Source organism: Astatotilapia calliptera, chromosome 3 (genome assembly GCF_964374335.1).
Source record: "Astatotilapia calliptera chromosome 3, fAstCal68.1, whole genome shotgun sequence".
Classification (NCBI taxonomy): domain Eukaryota; kingdom Metazoa; phylum Chordata; class Actinopteri; order Cichliformes; family Cichlidae; genus Astatotilapia; species Astatotilapia calliptera.
Window position 1 is genome coordinate 9,769,729 of NC_137424.1, and position 15,450 is coordinate 9,785,178.

General features: G+C 39.7%; 1 long non-coding RNA gene across 1 annotated transcript; it reads left to right on the forward strand.

Annotated features, from left to right (window-relative positions):
* Positions 1–400: 400 nt before the first annotated feature.
* On the forward strand, positions 401–5,654 carry LOC145426181 (uncharacterized). Its single transcript, XR_013906907.1, has 2 exons — positions 401–2,997; positions 3,142–5,654. It is a non-coding gene; the product is annotated as an uncharacterized LOC145426181 (long non-coding RNA).
* The last annotated feature ends 9,796 nt before the right edge of the window (positions 5,655–15,450 follow it).

Below are 15,450 nucleotides of genomic sequence, written 5' to 3' on the forward strand. Positions count from 1 at the left end.
CAAACAAAAAACCCTCCACCGAGGTCTATAAATAAGAGGGGAATGATAGACAGCCACACTCAAAATGGAGATATGTAATGATAAACACTGGTCCCCGTCTTTTGGGCGCTTTCTTGAAGTAGTCAACATTTTAAAAGTAAGATAAAATAACAGGGGCATGTGCTGAGGGGTGGTGCTGCACAAGAACAAGAGTAAAATAAAGAAAATATTGTTTTTAGTTTTGAGAAGTGCAAATTAAAATGTACCATTACACTCAGAGGATCAATATGAAGCTTGATATTTGTTAATTTTGAATGAAGTACATGACTGGTGACTGTTCTGTCCTGAGCTTTTGTTTTTACAGCACCCGCTTGATCACACCAACAGTTTCTCGCCACCGAAGAGGGGTTCTTCCAAAAAAATAAAGAACGGGGAGGAATATCATCAAAACTGGAAAAAGGTAATCCCCAAAGGGGGTGATAACGCCATAACTTTCACTATGGTCAAATTCTCAAAATTTGACCCTCAAAAATTCTTCAAACATTTAGACACAAAGTGGAGATTTAGATAAATATAATGTCGTAAACCACATAAGCATGAAGTATTTGATTCAATAAGATGGTGAAAAAACAAGCAGCAAAAGGTTGATCATGTTAATGGTGTTTATTCAAGGGTGCAGAGGAGATTATTATTATTAAAGACAACAAATGAAATAACGAAAAGTAGAAGTGGAAAGAATTTGCGTTAACGGTAATAAAATCAAAACAAAAAGGAATACTAACTAAAACTGTACTGAATGTTCACAAAACTAACTAAAATTAACTGGATTTATAGCAAAATGTGTTTGGTTGCATTGATGTGTGCGTGCCCTGCTGTAGTGAAATTAAGGTAGTACGTTAGTCGAGTCGTCTGTGTTGCTGCTCCGTCCACGCGCGTTATATTGTTATTAAAATAACAATCTCATAAGATGAAGATCAGGGACCAACCCAGAAGTCACTGACACTTCACTAGCTGTAAACTATTGGTTTAGGAATAAGTGATGGCACTGAACTTTCTATTTCACAAAAGTCAATTTATTTAGGATATCTGAGGAAGTACTGATTTTATTTGGAGACACAAAGGAACATTTGGCACTTCCCTCATCTCACATCTGTTTCATTGTTGTACCCAATCATTATACAACTGAAATGCCTTGGACTGCTAACCATTTCAGGCAAGTGGAGTGAACCATATTTTGCTAGACTCTCATCAGATTGGGGCTTCCTTTTATTGATCGTTGGAGAGAAGTCTTCATTACTGGTATTATTCAGGGCTTGTTCACATGTTTGTCCCAGGTTTCTCAGCTAAGAGGAGCTTAAACCCCAGATACTGTGAGTTCTTTTCACACATTGAGATCCCTGATAACTCTCAGCAACGACGTGATCTCGTAGAAACAATTAGGTGTTATGGATTCAACTATAATTGCGACTCTTATTTTTTACTTTACTGGAAAAGATTTCTGCATTTTACCCATATTTTATTTTTAACTCAAAATCAAAATTCCAGATTCTACTACATGTTGGTTTTGCACCAGATAGGATGACAGATTTCAGGTGGCCCTGTGTCTTTCTCTATTACATCTGCCACTGCATCTCGATAATCTTTGTGTGGCTTCTAGTGGGTCCTGACCCTCTCATATTTTGAAAAATCTATGTTTGAATCTCCCTTAATAATTGTGTTAAGAATTCTCTCCGCCTTGGTCAAAAGTTGGGTATTAGGAAAAAGTGAAATAAATATAAATATAAAGTCCCAATGTGTAGAGCACACATTAATAAATTAGTCATGTTCCCTGTGAAAGTAAATGAGCCTAATTCTTAAAGACCCCTGAAATTATTTACTAGATGTTTATTTTTTGAATAAAATAAGAATCTGAGTTTAACAAAACATTTTAAATGTAAATATCAAGCTTACCTTTCTCTCTTCCATAAAATGTGCTTGTGGGCACGCCAGCCATTTTGAAAAGGTGGGAAAAACAATTGGCAAGGCCACACCCCCACACATGTGACATAATTTTAAAGGTACTGTTGTCCTCTCTAAGAAACATCAGGACTTAGAGGAGTGGCAAGTAGAGTATGAGAGCTACAAGCAAAAAACTAAATGTGTACTACAGTGCGCAAAAATGAATTACTGGGCCATCAGGGGGTCTTGAGGGACATTTATAAAAAAAAATAAAAAAAAATCCCACAAACCTTAAAAGTGCACTTGAAAAGCTCACACAAGAAGGTTAACCTAGCTTACCTAGAAGACCTCATCAGAGGGAGCACACTCCCCCTCTTTGAAGAGCTCACCCACTTAACTCGCATTCCAAGAAAATAGCTAACCCCAGATAAGGCAGCGTGATGTATCCCGAGATAACAGGACTGGGACATCTAAATAAAGGTGTGAAACAATCGCATGGAAAAGGTTATCAATTGACTTCAACCAAAATTAGGAACACTCGGTGCGGCAAGAATTAATAGCTATTAGTCTCAACACCCAAGGATAAGCAGAAGAGCATGATTGATATGATGGAACTGAGAGTTTGTTACACTTAACTTTTGCAAAACACAAATAAAACTAAATTGAAACTAAGGATTTTCAGAAAATAAAAACTAGACTAAACTAGCAAAGAATTGGTAAAAACTAATTACAACTGGCAAAAAATTGAAAATCTGGAGTCGAAACTAAATAAAAAATAAAACCTAATGAAAATGGCGAAACGTTTAAAACCCTGGTGCAGAGATTGGCAAATCTGACCAGGAACGTTATAAAATGGATTGTCAGAACAGTCAGCGTTAAAGCCACATTTGACAGTCCATACTAGGATGGCATTGGACATCTTGGGGGTGGAAAGGGGTTGGTGTAACCAAGGTGTGGTTTGGCTTGTTGTATGTATATTTGAGATCATATGGCTCTGGATGGACCAGTTACCAGGGCATGGAAGGAGGACAGACTCATTAAAGGAGGAGAAGGCATTTCCTGGGATTGGAGATCCTCTGGGTGAGTGGTTGATTAAAAGCATGCATAAAATAGAAGTTATCTGTTGTTATTGATTGGTAATAGATTGATAATTGGCCACATTTACAGCTGTATTGACTTGTTGTGGACGTAGTCGACTTCAGGTTTAAACACTCTCATTAACAGGTTGAAAATAGTGACATTAAAGGAAGAGTATGCAGCGCCACCCTGTCAGACGCCAGTGATGGTGGAGCTCACTGATGAATCAGGTGAGCTGGATTCATGGCTGATTCAAAACTAAGATCCCCCTGCTGTGGTCAGTAAGGGGAGAAAAGGGGGAAATAAAATCAAGAATAAAAGAGGCATTTATAAACGTTTAGGTGTCAAGTGAAACGGGACAAAAGGGGGTGTTTTACTGTTATTTTAATGTCAGCATTATTATTGTATGAGAATCATGCAACAAGCATTGCATCGATGATCATTTATTGAAGCTTTTGACCTTATACTAACATCTGTGTTCCTGTGATTGTTATAACCTCTGATGAATCTTCTATTTACAGGTGTTAGGATAATGATATAATTTTTCATTGCAGGTGTAACCATGATCATTTTCATACATATTGCAACTTGTTGCTCATTGTAGAGTTGTGCTCAAGTTAATAAGGGTTAAAAGCTACAGTCAGCGCGAATGTCTGACTGATCTATTGAGGGGAAAGGCTTCGAGCATAGAAGGCCACACGCGCTTACATAACATTGATATCATGTTATTCTTTGTGATCTTTTCTTCAATTATGTCTTTAAGGTTAGTTTAAATAGTGGCGGTTAATTAAACGACATTTATTAAAATATTAAATACCTGAGTCAGAACGTTACACGCGGATCACCTTAAGAGTCTGGGAAACTTTGTAGCTGCCTAACTTTTTTTTGAATGTTCTAGCTCCGTTGATTTGACACATTGGAATGTGTCAAAAAAGGGGGGGAAGGTTGAGCTTTAACATCAAACAAGGATTATTTGAACAATTTATAACTTCATTTGTGTCTTTAATCATTTAGGAATGGTAAAGCTTAAGCTAATAGCGGTCCGAGAAGACGGACCTTTTAGAGAATCAGTGAAAAAGCATAAACTATCACTTTCATGTTTAATCATTACTCATTGAAATGAACTGAATAGCGCTTAGAAGATTTGTTAATTTCTTTGTCTTTTGTTAAAAAGAGGGGTTTCAATAATTTTCAGACACACCTTGCAAATGTGCTTATAACGAGTTGGCACTCGGCCTTTTGAAGGTCAGAAGCTTCGTTCGGCGTGACTGTCCGGACTGATAAAGTGTAGGAAATGCCTTGAGTGCAGAGGGCTAAATGCAAACACGCTTACACACACATAAGATATGATTAGAATAAGTCCCTGGGACATTCTGAATGTTTTAGACCAATTTTGAATCACTAGAAGGTCAGTAGATAACAACATTAGATTATTAGGGTTAGGAAGAGAGGTGTTTTGGTTTTCTGTCTCTTACAGAGAAAGGAACAGACACCAGACGAGGCCACAGAGATACGAGGGTCCTTCGCAGCAGAGACAGATACAGTGACTGCCGAGACACCAACTGGGTCCAAGGGTCATGGCGCTTGGGCTCCAGCTAGTCACTTCAAAAGGATGAATCCCATAAATACAGCAATAACCATGAAGGGGTTGACGGAAATCCAGAAACACCAGACCAACGAGGTTCGAGAGGCTCTTGGGCAAAAGGGGGACGCCTTCCTGTTCTTTTCTGGAGGATACACGGGAGACACAGGACCCGAGGATACACAGATCGTTGTTTGAAATAGGGGCAGAATAATCCCCTGATCTGTGTCACGACTGAAGGGTTGTCTAACCCCTGAGGTTGAAGTAAGAAGAACAGAGGATCACGCAACTGGACGACACTGGTAGCTGCAGCAATAAAATAAAGGTTAAGAGCTCTTCGGACAGAGGTTCTAGTCTACGTCTGAATGGTATAAGGGAACACCAAATAAAGCTGTGGGAGAACAGGGGAGTGTCATCTGGACCTGCTATCCTTGTAGTAATAGTTTGTCTTGCACCTGACTTGCGCAAACACAGAGGTCATCTTACATATGGTTTGCCCGTCAGGGGGACAAAGGACCTCAGGAGTGAGAAGAGATGAACCCGGCCACACTGGGCTACAGGGTGTTTGTGAGGTCATTATTCTAATGACCTCATCAGGGGGAATTGTTAGATTATAATATTATTTTATGCCATGTTATACCCCTAATTAAAGATTGTAAATTATTATGTAGTTTTAGTTTGCATTATTCTCCTGAATTAGAAGAAGCTGATAACTATTGCATTAGTTAAACTGATTTGCATTACATTAAACTGCTGACTTGTTGTGAATGAATGATATTGTTTTATGATGCATTATACTGCTGAGTTATAAGAAATCTAATTTGTCTGAGTAGAAGAGAACAGAGTGTGCTGGAGTTTTCTGCCCCATTTCAGCAGGAGCAGATAAACAGGGAGCCAAGGTCGTAGCTTAGGCGCTGTGTGAGAGAAAGCATGTGAATGTTTAGGCTTTGTATGATAAGGTGGAGGCACCAGAGGCTATAAAAGTTTGAGCAATGCTCCACCATTTTGAGATTTTGAGGCTGTCTGCATCAGTGTCCATCTCCCACGTGTGTGATCATTAAATCATCGTTTGACTCAACCCGACCGGACCCGTGTTGTTATTGTGGTTTTTCTCTTGTCTCCATCCCCAATATTTTGAACCTTAACACAAGCAAACAAACAAACAAACAAAAACAGTATATAAAATCAAAACAAATAAAATCAGAAATAGATAAAATCAGTAGTTAAAATGTTAGTTTTGAAATTTAAGCTTAAAAGTGTGGATTTGGTGCTTTATTCAAATGCAGCTGAGAACAGGTGAGTCTTCAAGTATGTTTTTTAATGAGTATAGTACAGTTCCTGAAAAACCTGCCCAGTTCTCCAGTCGTTTGAGTAATATGTTGTGGTCAACTGTGTCAAATGCTGCACTGAGATCCAGTGAAACTAAGACTGATAGAGACACCTCCAATGACGCGTCCCTGGAGTCAAGGGCCCCTGCTGGAGTCAAGGGCCCCTGCGCCTCCAGTGACACGTCCCGGGAGTCATGGGCCCCTGTTTGGGTCAAGGGCCCCTGCTTGGGTCAAGGGCCCCTGCTGGAGTCAAGGGCCCCTGCGCCTCTAGTGATGCGTCCCTGGAGTCAAGGGCCTGTTAAGGTTCAAAATTGGGGAAGGAGAGTACAAACCACCCTTGGTCCAGAAGGTCTTGGTCAAACAATGATTTTAATGACTACACACGTGTGGGAAGATACTCTGTACGCCGACAGCAAGTAGTCTTCGACTTAATCAAAGCATAAACAGATATTTTATAGCATCAGGGTTTGATTTACTGACGCCCCTTCATGCGTCACAGATACATTTTATACATAGATCAGATCAACACCACAATGACTTTTAACCCAGAAGATCATCTTCTATTTTCATGGCTGGTACTTTCCGTTCTTGTCTTAAAGTGAATTGTTCCTCTTTCTTGCCGAGACACGACTAATCTCTCCTCTAAATAAATCTAACTCATGTGTGTGTGTGTGTGTGTGTTGACCTCACATGCTCTTTGTGTCACCTCTTCACCTACTAACTGTCTGTGTCTCGTCCTCAAATGCTCTTTCTCAATTCACCTGTTGCACTTCTGACCTTTCACCAGGACAGAGGCTCACTGAGACTATGTGTATGTCTTCTACTAAATAAATGTTTTAACCAAGAACCTCTACTAAAACCTTAATATAAAATGACCTGATATATAAGTGTTTTGTAAGCATGTATTGCAATTCCTTCTATGGCTCCAAGTCACTTGCACAATAGATTGTCCGGACATCGCGCCGAACAAAGCTTCCAACCCCCAATTAATTGACCGAGCTCCAACTCTTTAATAAGCACAGATATGCATTGTGTATAAAATAGTCATAACTGCACCTGAAATACAAAATTAACATCATCATAAACATCTTAAGGCCATCTTAAAGCTATCTGTTACATTGTTAAAGCCTCGTCTTAGCCTGCTGCTCAAAATAACTTCCTGCTTCTGCAAACTCTCTGCAAGCCTGTTTCCTGTCAGCCTGTGACTTTTAGCCTTTCTGAAAGACACACACTGTTCAACCCCTGAATGCAATATCCATGCTGCAGATTATATTTATTATTTAACAATAGCAGTAAAATAATTTCCCTGCTCCACACTCTCTCTCTCGACCTCTGGAACACCAGAGGTCGCAATACATTGTGTCCTCGCTCAGCAAATCAGACAACCTCATGTCATCTAATTGGTCCGGTAATAAACACCAGCTCCCCTTCGAGAACACTCCATGTGTAAGCTTAGGTTTTCTCGGTCCCTCTCTTGTGGTCCATGAAGCCTCGACATCTCCAGGATCCTCGCCCCTCCTGTGGTCGCCGAGATCTTCTGCAAAGGAAACAAAACACCTTTTCCTGCACCTCCCTAACTTATCCTATCTGGGACTCTTTAATCAAAAGCATGATCCTAATTATGCTCTTAACTTATTGACTTGTATTTATGTATATTCTTCAACGTTACTCATCACTTTAAAATTCTTTAAGCGCTGGTTTCACGTCCGGTGAAATGCTTTCCCTCTAATCTTAAGTCACCTTTTTAGCCAAAAAATCATCGTAAGCGCCTATTCTACTAAAAGCTCCAAAAGAAAACAACCACTTTAATCAATTAAGTTTAAGCATATAAGCAATTACTCCTGCATAAATTTCATCATAGCTAAACGCTGCCTAACAACAACTCCTGTGTGTTAACACTAACTTCATTTTAAAACCTCACATTTCCTATGTTATAACCCGTTTTTGGTATAGCCTTTTTATTTCATTTGCTCCCTTTAATGTAACAATACCTTATAATTCTAATTTATCAGACTTAACCAAAATATATGCTTTCCTTCCTCTTTGGTCCTTCTTTAAGTTCAGTCAAAAAGCTAAATGAATTTGAGGCCTTTTGCCTGGAATCAATACTGTCATGTGTGTTTATGGACTCTGTGTCTGTAAACGCGTGCAATCCTTCAATAACTTCAATAACTCATATCAAAAAATGCAATATGTATAAAAATCATTTCTATTTATAAGCTCTCCCCTTTATCCTAAAAATACCTCCTATGTAATATCTGTATGTGTATGTGTTATTCACAGCTTTGAAAAACCGGCATTGTATCTTCTAAACAGGATTCAGTTCTGTCATGGTCCTGGGCCATGTTGGCCCAGTATTCTTGGTTCCTTGTATTTTCGCTCCTTATTTAGGCCAGGTTTTCTGAGGTGTCCTGTTGTGGTGTTCCCTAAGTGTTTTTCCCTTTGTGACTCTTACCCCCTTGTGCCCCTCTGTGTATTTATGAGCTCTCGTCTCTCTTTGTGTTTATTCCATGTTTCCCCCAGCCTGTTATGTCTGTGTTCTCCCTCGGTCTCCCTGCGTCTCTTGTGTATTTCCCCGGACCTCCCTGCATCCTCGTTTCTGGTTTGTGTTATTAGCTTACCCAGTTTAGGTTTCCGGTTTCTTGTTTTTCCACCAGTGCTGTTTTGTGCCCACCGTTGTAAATAAATATTCACCTGCACCAGAGCTGCCGCCTTTTGGGTCCTTTTCTACAACTCCACACGGCTTGCCCCGCAAACCGTGACAAGTTCACTTTAATCCTTTAACCTTAACTTAAAAATAACAGTTTCAGTTTTACCATATCCAAATGATCAAAAACCCAAAAGGTCCTAAAATGATCCTAAATTATTAAACAATTAAATTATTAAACCCTAAACCCCCCTTTATCTTCATACATTTCATGTGTCAAGATACTATACAAAACTTAAAAATGCTCAGTTTCCCCACTCATGATCCAATCTATGTCATAAAAATAAACTTAAAACAGAACAGTTATCAGTCATGTGTTTCTTCAATTAATGGTAACTGAGTTACATCAAAAAATATTTCCCCTTTAGCATTTGGCATTCTCCCAACAATATACTATAATCCCATAATCTAACCCCACTTAATAAAACAAAACAGAAATTTTCTCTGGTAAAAACAAATTGTTTGTCCACATTTATTCATCCTCACATTCACTCACACATTCACTCCATATTTTTGCTAATAGTGGAGCTTCCCGCGTCAGATTCTCCACCCTCAGCAAAATGAGCTCAGTCATTTTTATTTTCCATAGGAAAATATTTCTTTATGCTTTTGGACTGGATTGACTCGCATAAAATCCTTTTTACAGGTAGCTTTCTCCTCAGCCAATTGTAATCTGGAAAGCCCCCTTATATTTGCTCTTCCCGATAATTTTCAGCGCCGTTATTCACTGTTGCAGGCCTCCTTAAAACAGAAATGAAAAAAATAGAGCTGATTGTTAGCTCATAAAAACAAAACAAAATCACCTGACAGGTTTTCTTTAAGTGCACTGTTACAAAATAATGGGCCCAATTTTTAGACATGTCCATGTTTCCTAAAACTCCCTCTATTAAAAACAAAAACAACAACAACCCGAACCTTAAACACACAAAAGTTTTGCCACCACATAATTTCACCTCCTCAATACACCGAAAGTCTCATTAAAACCACACAATTTGCACACAAAAATCACCCCCTTATGCTCTGTAACATACTTACATTCAGCATAAAACCCCCTTACAACAACATATCACTAAACTATAAATTTCCTACCCAAATCTGCACTTCTCTTGTCTGCCATGCTTCCTCTTCTGAAAGTCACTTCCTCAGTCACACACATACAGGAAGCTCCGACGTCACCACTCACTTCAGCTAATTTGCATACTGAGTCATCTCTCAAAAAGCTGTAACAACAGAAACATATGTTTAAACATTACCACCTTATTAAATTATTTTATTTCTTTCTACAGTGATCACTGGTTTTGATCACTCAGTACGAGAGAGCACTCCTAAGTCACTCTTTTAAAACTACTTTAATCACTTTTTGTTTACATAACTCACTCCCTTTGTCATATGGCTTCTTCTATTCCTCAATTACAAACTCAAATGTATTTTATTAAACATTCACACCATTGTATCATTCATACAAAATAGCAAGCTGTTCTTCATTGCATATGTTTGTGTTCTTAGCCAGGTTTAATCAGTGTCTATGCATTAAACTCCATGAGCTTGTCTTGTCTTTATAAGGTTAATGCATTTTCTGTTTGTGTATGTGAATTTGCATATGTTGCTTTTGCAGTGTGTCAGACTCCTGCACAATTCTCCACTCAAGCCGTCAGTTGTCTTTCCCAAATTTGCTAACCCAAATTTTAAGTTCCCACCTTATTAACAGCATTCCTGCTCCTCAGCCAGAAGTTAGGGCCCACTTGTCAGGTTTATGGAGACATGGCGCTGTAAACAATTCAACCAGAAACTTGCCTTGGCATGTCCAGTCAAGTTAACCTACAGGTTTCTTCCGACCGCTGCATGGGGAGAATTGATCCAGGTCTCTTTCGCCCCTAAAGAAACACAACTGAGACATTTTCATTATTATCACAAGTACTTAAACTACCCGTTTCCCTCTCTCTGGTCAGAAATCCCAACTTATGTCATGTATATACGTGTAAGCAGGTCTTCATTGCTTTTCCTATGTATTTTGTTAATGTTCAGTGAGTGTAAGCTGCTTTCTTCATTGCCTCTATATGTTATAGTCAGGTTTAATTCATGCATCTTTTCCCTGATTTCTTAATTCAAAACTATCTCACTTCTGATTCTTTCCAGAAATAATTTCACATGTAACACTTTGTCTATGTGTGTTTTCTATTCTTGTTTACCTCTTTGTTTGTGACGGTGGACATCTCTAAACCATCATGAGTTCAGGCTTTCATTTCAATCCAATTACACCCTGTATTCTCACAGTCGAACTCGTCCGGCTTCGCCTCTCACTGGTCACTGTCCTCTTCTCTCAGTGTCCTTTTGTTGTCTTGAATTCCAGCAAACACAGTCTGTTTCTTCTCTGTTTCTCTTCAGTATTTTCCTTTTGGATCAAGTCCCAGCCTGGCAAAATACCACATTCAGTGCCTTTAAACAGTCATGTCACACTGTTCTTACCAGCCTGCTGTCCACCGTGCATGTTTCATCATGTGGTTTCTTCTTTTCTGTTGATCCTCTCAGTCATCTCTTTCAAGATTACTCCAAGCATGGCAAATCTGACAATCAATGTCCAGTGCTTTCCACAGCTCATTATCCCACTGTTCAACTGCCCCGCCTGTAATTTACAGTACATGTTGCACCGTGTGCTTTTCCATGCTGCTGCTGGTCCCGTCAGTTTGGTTTCAGTGTTAACGAGTCAGTTGCACTGTCTTTTGGCTGCTGTTAATACTTGAAGTCCACGATGTTCTGTCGGTCTTCATCAGGAGATTAACTGTCCTTTGAGCTTCTTCTCAGGATGGGGACAAGTGCGAGGTCAAGCTGTAAAATTTTAAGCCAAAATCTGGCCTGTTTTCTCCCAATTATGCTACTCTAGTGGTTTTGGTGCCGTACTCAAAATTCCAGGTTGAGAGAAGTCCACCTTTATTTATCTGTAATCTGTGTTGACACACTAAAACATACAATTAATATCCTTTTCATTTCTTTTCTCAAAACCTCCATTCGCTTTATCTGCCTAGAGTTTAACTCATCTGTTTCTCTCTCTGGGTGCTCACTCGTCACAGTCACTTCCTTTTATGCGCATGTAACTTCCTGTCACACACACACAGCTTCTCAGAGCAGCTCAAGCTGCTTTTCTGTTTCTGCAGGCTAATCAAACTTATTTTGTATTTACAATCTACAAACCCTCTGTAATTCTACTAACTTTTGATCTAAAATGTAGCATCATTCACACAATGATTTCATAATCCTCTCACACACACACCTTTTAAATAAACTAAACTCTTATAACATCACTCATGCATCTCTTAAATTAAAAACACTTTCAAACTTTAAAACATCCTACTTTACATCACCAAAGAAATACCTCTCACACCTTTATTCATCATTCAAAACCTTCTAGTCACCGCATTCACACACTTAAAGTGTGACCAGAGTTGAGGAATATAACTCAAAACACACTTTCCTAAGAGTATTTTAGACATGCTTGTCATAATCAAAAAGAGCAAGTAAAAAACAAACAAACAAAAAATTGAAACCTCCATTAATTCTCACCGCACACACAAGAAATTAAAAATAAAACACACCAGCAACTAATGCTGGAGAAAAGTTACTACTGAAAGTGATGTGTTAGTCTTAAGTATATACAGTGCACTCAATATATTTATATATCTACATCCAAACTCAGTCAATTACTATACATCCACTACGGCAACTCAAAACTTTATTTATAGTCCTCTAATAAACATAAATGGCATTTGAAACACACACTCAACAATGTTTGCAGCAGTATTTGTAAAACCAACTGTGGTTTAAACAGTTCACTGCTTACTCATTTGCATTTTCACTCACACACACACCGTCTAAAAATAGCTCCAGAATTGCCTCAGACTCCTTTCACACAGAGATCTCTTATTTTATATTACAACGACGTCTTATATTTACAACCACTGTCAGATCTGTCAGCTTTAGCGCCTACACAATTTCGACAAATTTAAAATAACCGCCCAGCGGATAAACTCCCTGAGTTTTTTGCGACCAATTAACCAGTATCAGACTCTACTGTTTCTGGCCTCATCTCTAAAATCCCTAACTCAATTTAAAAGCGTCAACCAACCCAAACTTTGCCTGAAGCTCTATTTTTGGCATTACACAGCCAAGGCTTACCCCGAAGTTTTAAGTTAAAGTTACAAGCCCGAAGTCCAACTTCTCCTGTCCAAAAAAGCGCAGGTACCGTTCCAAACGGTAAGGAGACTCTAACTCCTAGCTTCATTCCAGGATGCCCTGTACCCCACAGTTAAGCCAAACTGAACTAACCCTGTTCGCCGACAGGTCAATGTCGCGCGTCCACGACAAGGAGGGAGCATAACCTCTGGGCTCTGCGCTTCCTAGCAGACTCGAACTGCCGTTCTAGAATAATTTATAATACTTTGAAACAACAATCAACACCCAAAACAAGTGTATAACTGAGGCAGATCGACCCTGATGGACAATGGGGACTCTAACCCACAAATTGACCAACAAAGGTCTGACCTAATGACCAACCGGGACTTTAACCCACAAAATGACCAAATACCCTACCAAACTACTTGAGACTCTAACTCAATTTCTTTGGGACTTGAACCCAGTATTTAAACTTTTCCTGGCAGACTCTAACTGCTTTAGCAGACTTTACTGCTTTCATTTCTTCTTAGCAGAACTCTAACTGCTTCAACTCATGAAATTTTCATCAAAATCAAAACAGACACCCACCAGTAATTTCAGTGAGTAGACTTAAATCTTATCATGTCCAATTTGGCACACTTTGGAAATAATTCAACAGGTAGTGCCTTACCTTTTGGATAAGCCGGCTTATGCCCACTCACTTCGACCACTGGAATTTATGTCTGCCCGTCAGACCACCTCAGAGACCACCAAATTTCTCCATCTAAACCTCCAATCCTCCCTCCTCAACCACCGGACGAAGCCCCCAAATGTTAAGGTTCAAAATTGAGGAAGGAGAGTACAAACCACCCTTGGTCCAGAAGGTCTTGGTCAAACAATGATTTTAATGACTACACACGTGTGGGAAGATACTCTGTACGCCGACAGCAAGTAGTCTTCGACTTAATCAAAGCATAAACAGATATTTTATAGCATCAGGGTTTGATTTACTGACGCCCCTTCATGCGTCACAGATACATTTTATACATAGATCAGATCAACACCACAATGACTTTTAACCCAGAAGATCATCTTCTATTTTCATGGCTGGTACTTTCCGTTCTTGTCTTAAAGTGAATTGTTCCTCTTTCTTGCCGAGACACGACTAATCTCTCCTCTAAATAAATCTAACTCATGTGTGTGTGTGTGTGTTGACCTCACATGCTCTTTGTGTCACCTCTTCACCTACTAACTGTCTGTGTCTCGTCCTCAAATGCTCTTTCTCAATTCACCTGTTGCACTTCTGACCTTTCACCAGGACAGAGGCTCACTGAGACTATGTGTATGTCTTCTACTAAATAAATGTTTTAACCAAGAACCTCTACTAAAACCTTAATATAAAATGACCTGATATATAAGTGTTTTGTAAGCATGTATTGCAATTCCTTCTATGGCTCCAAGTCACTTGCACAATAGATTGTCCGGACATCGCGCCGAACAAAGCTTCCAACCCCCAATTAATTGACCGAGCTCCAACTCTTTAATAAGCACAGATATGCATTGTGTATAAAATAGTCATAACTGCACCTGAAATACAAAATTAACATCATCATAAACATCTTAAGGCCATCTTAAAGCTATCTGTTACATTGTTAAAGCCTCGTCTTAGCCTGCTGCTCAAAATAACTTCCTGCTTCTGCAAACTCTCTGCAAGCCTGTTTCCTGTCAGCCTGTGACTTTTAGCCTTTCTGAAAGACACACACTGTTCAACCCCTGAATGCAATATCCATGCTGCAGATTATATTTATTATTTAACAATAGCAGTAAAATAATTTCCCTGCTCCACAAGCCCCTGCTTGAGTCAAGGGCCCCTTCTTTAGTCAAGGGCCCCTGCTGGAGTCAAGGGCCCCTGCTGGAGTCAAGGGCCCCTGCTTGAGTCAAGGGCCCCTGCTGGAGTCAAGGGCCCCTGTGACTCCAGTGACGAGTCCCTGGAGTCAAGCGCCCCTGCTGGAGTCAAGGGCCCCTGCTGGAGTCAACGGCCCCTGCGCCTCCAGTGAAGCGTCCCTGGAGTCAAGGGCCCCTGCTTGGGTCAAGGGCCCCTGCTGGGGTCAAGGGCCCCTGCTGGAGTCAAGGGCCCCTGCGCCTCCAGTGATGCGTCCCTGGAGTCAAGGGCCCCTGCTTGAGTCAAGGGCCCCTGCTTGAGTCAAGGGCCCCTGCTGGAGTCAAGGGCCCCTGCTGGAGTCAAGGGCCCCTGCTGGAGTCAAGGGCCTCTGCTGTGAAGTGAAACGTCTTCAAGCAACTTAAAGAAGTCCAGACGCTTTTCTTTGCAAGCTCCATTGACTACGATGACCTGGATGACTGAGAACCTTCACAGACAATTCAACAACAAGGTGATTCAAAGTGCTTTACAGAGACATTAGAAACAAAAACAAATAAAAAGCATGATTTAAAATTGATTTAAACAAGCAAACAAAGTAACTAACTAATTAACAAGCAAACAAACAAACAAACAAAAACAGTATATAAAATCAAAACAAATAAAATCAGAAATAGATAAAATCAGTAGTTAAAATGTTAGTTTTGAAATTTAAGCTTAAAAGTGTGGATTTGGTGCTTTATTCAAATGCAGCTGAGAACAGGTGAGTCTTCAAGTATGTTTTTTAACGAGTTTAGTCCAGTTCCTGAAAAACCTG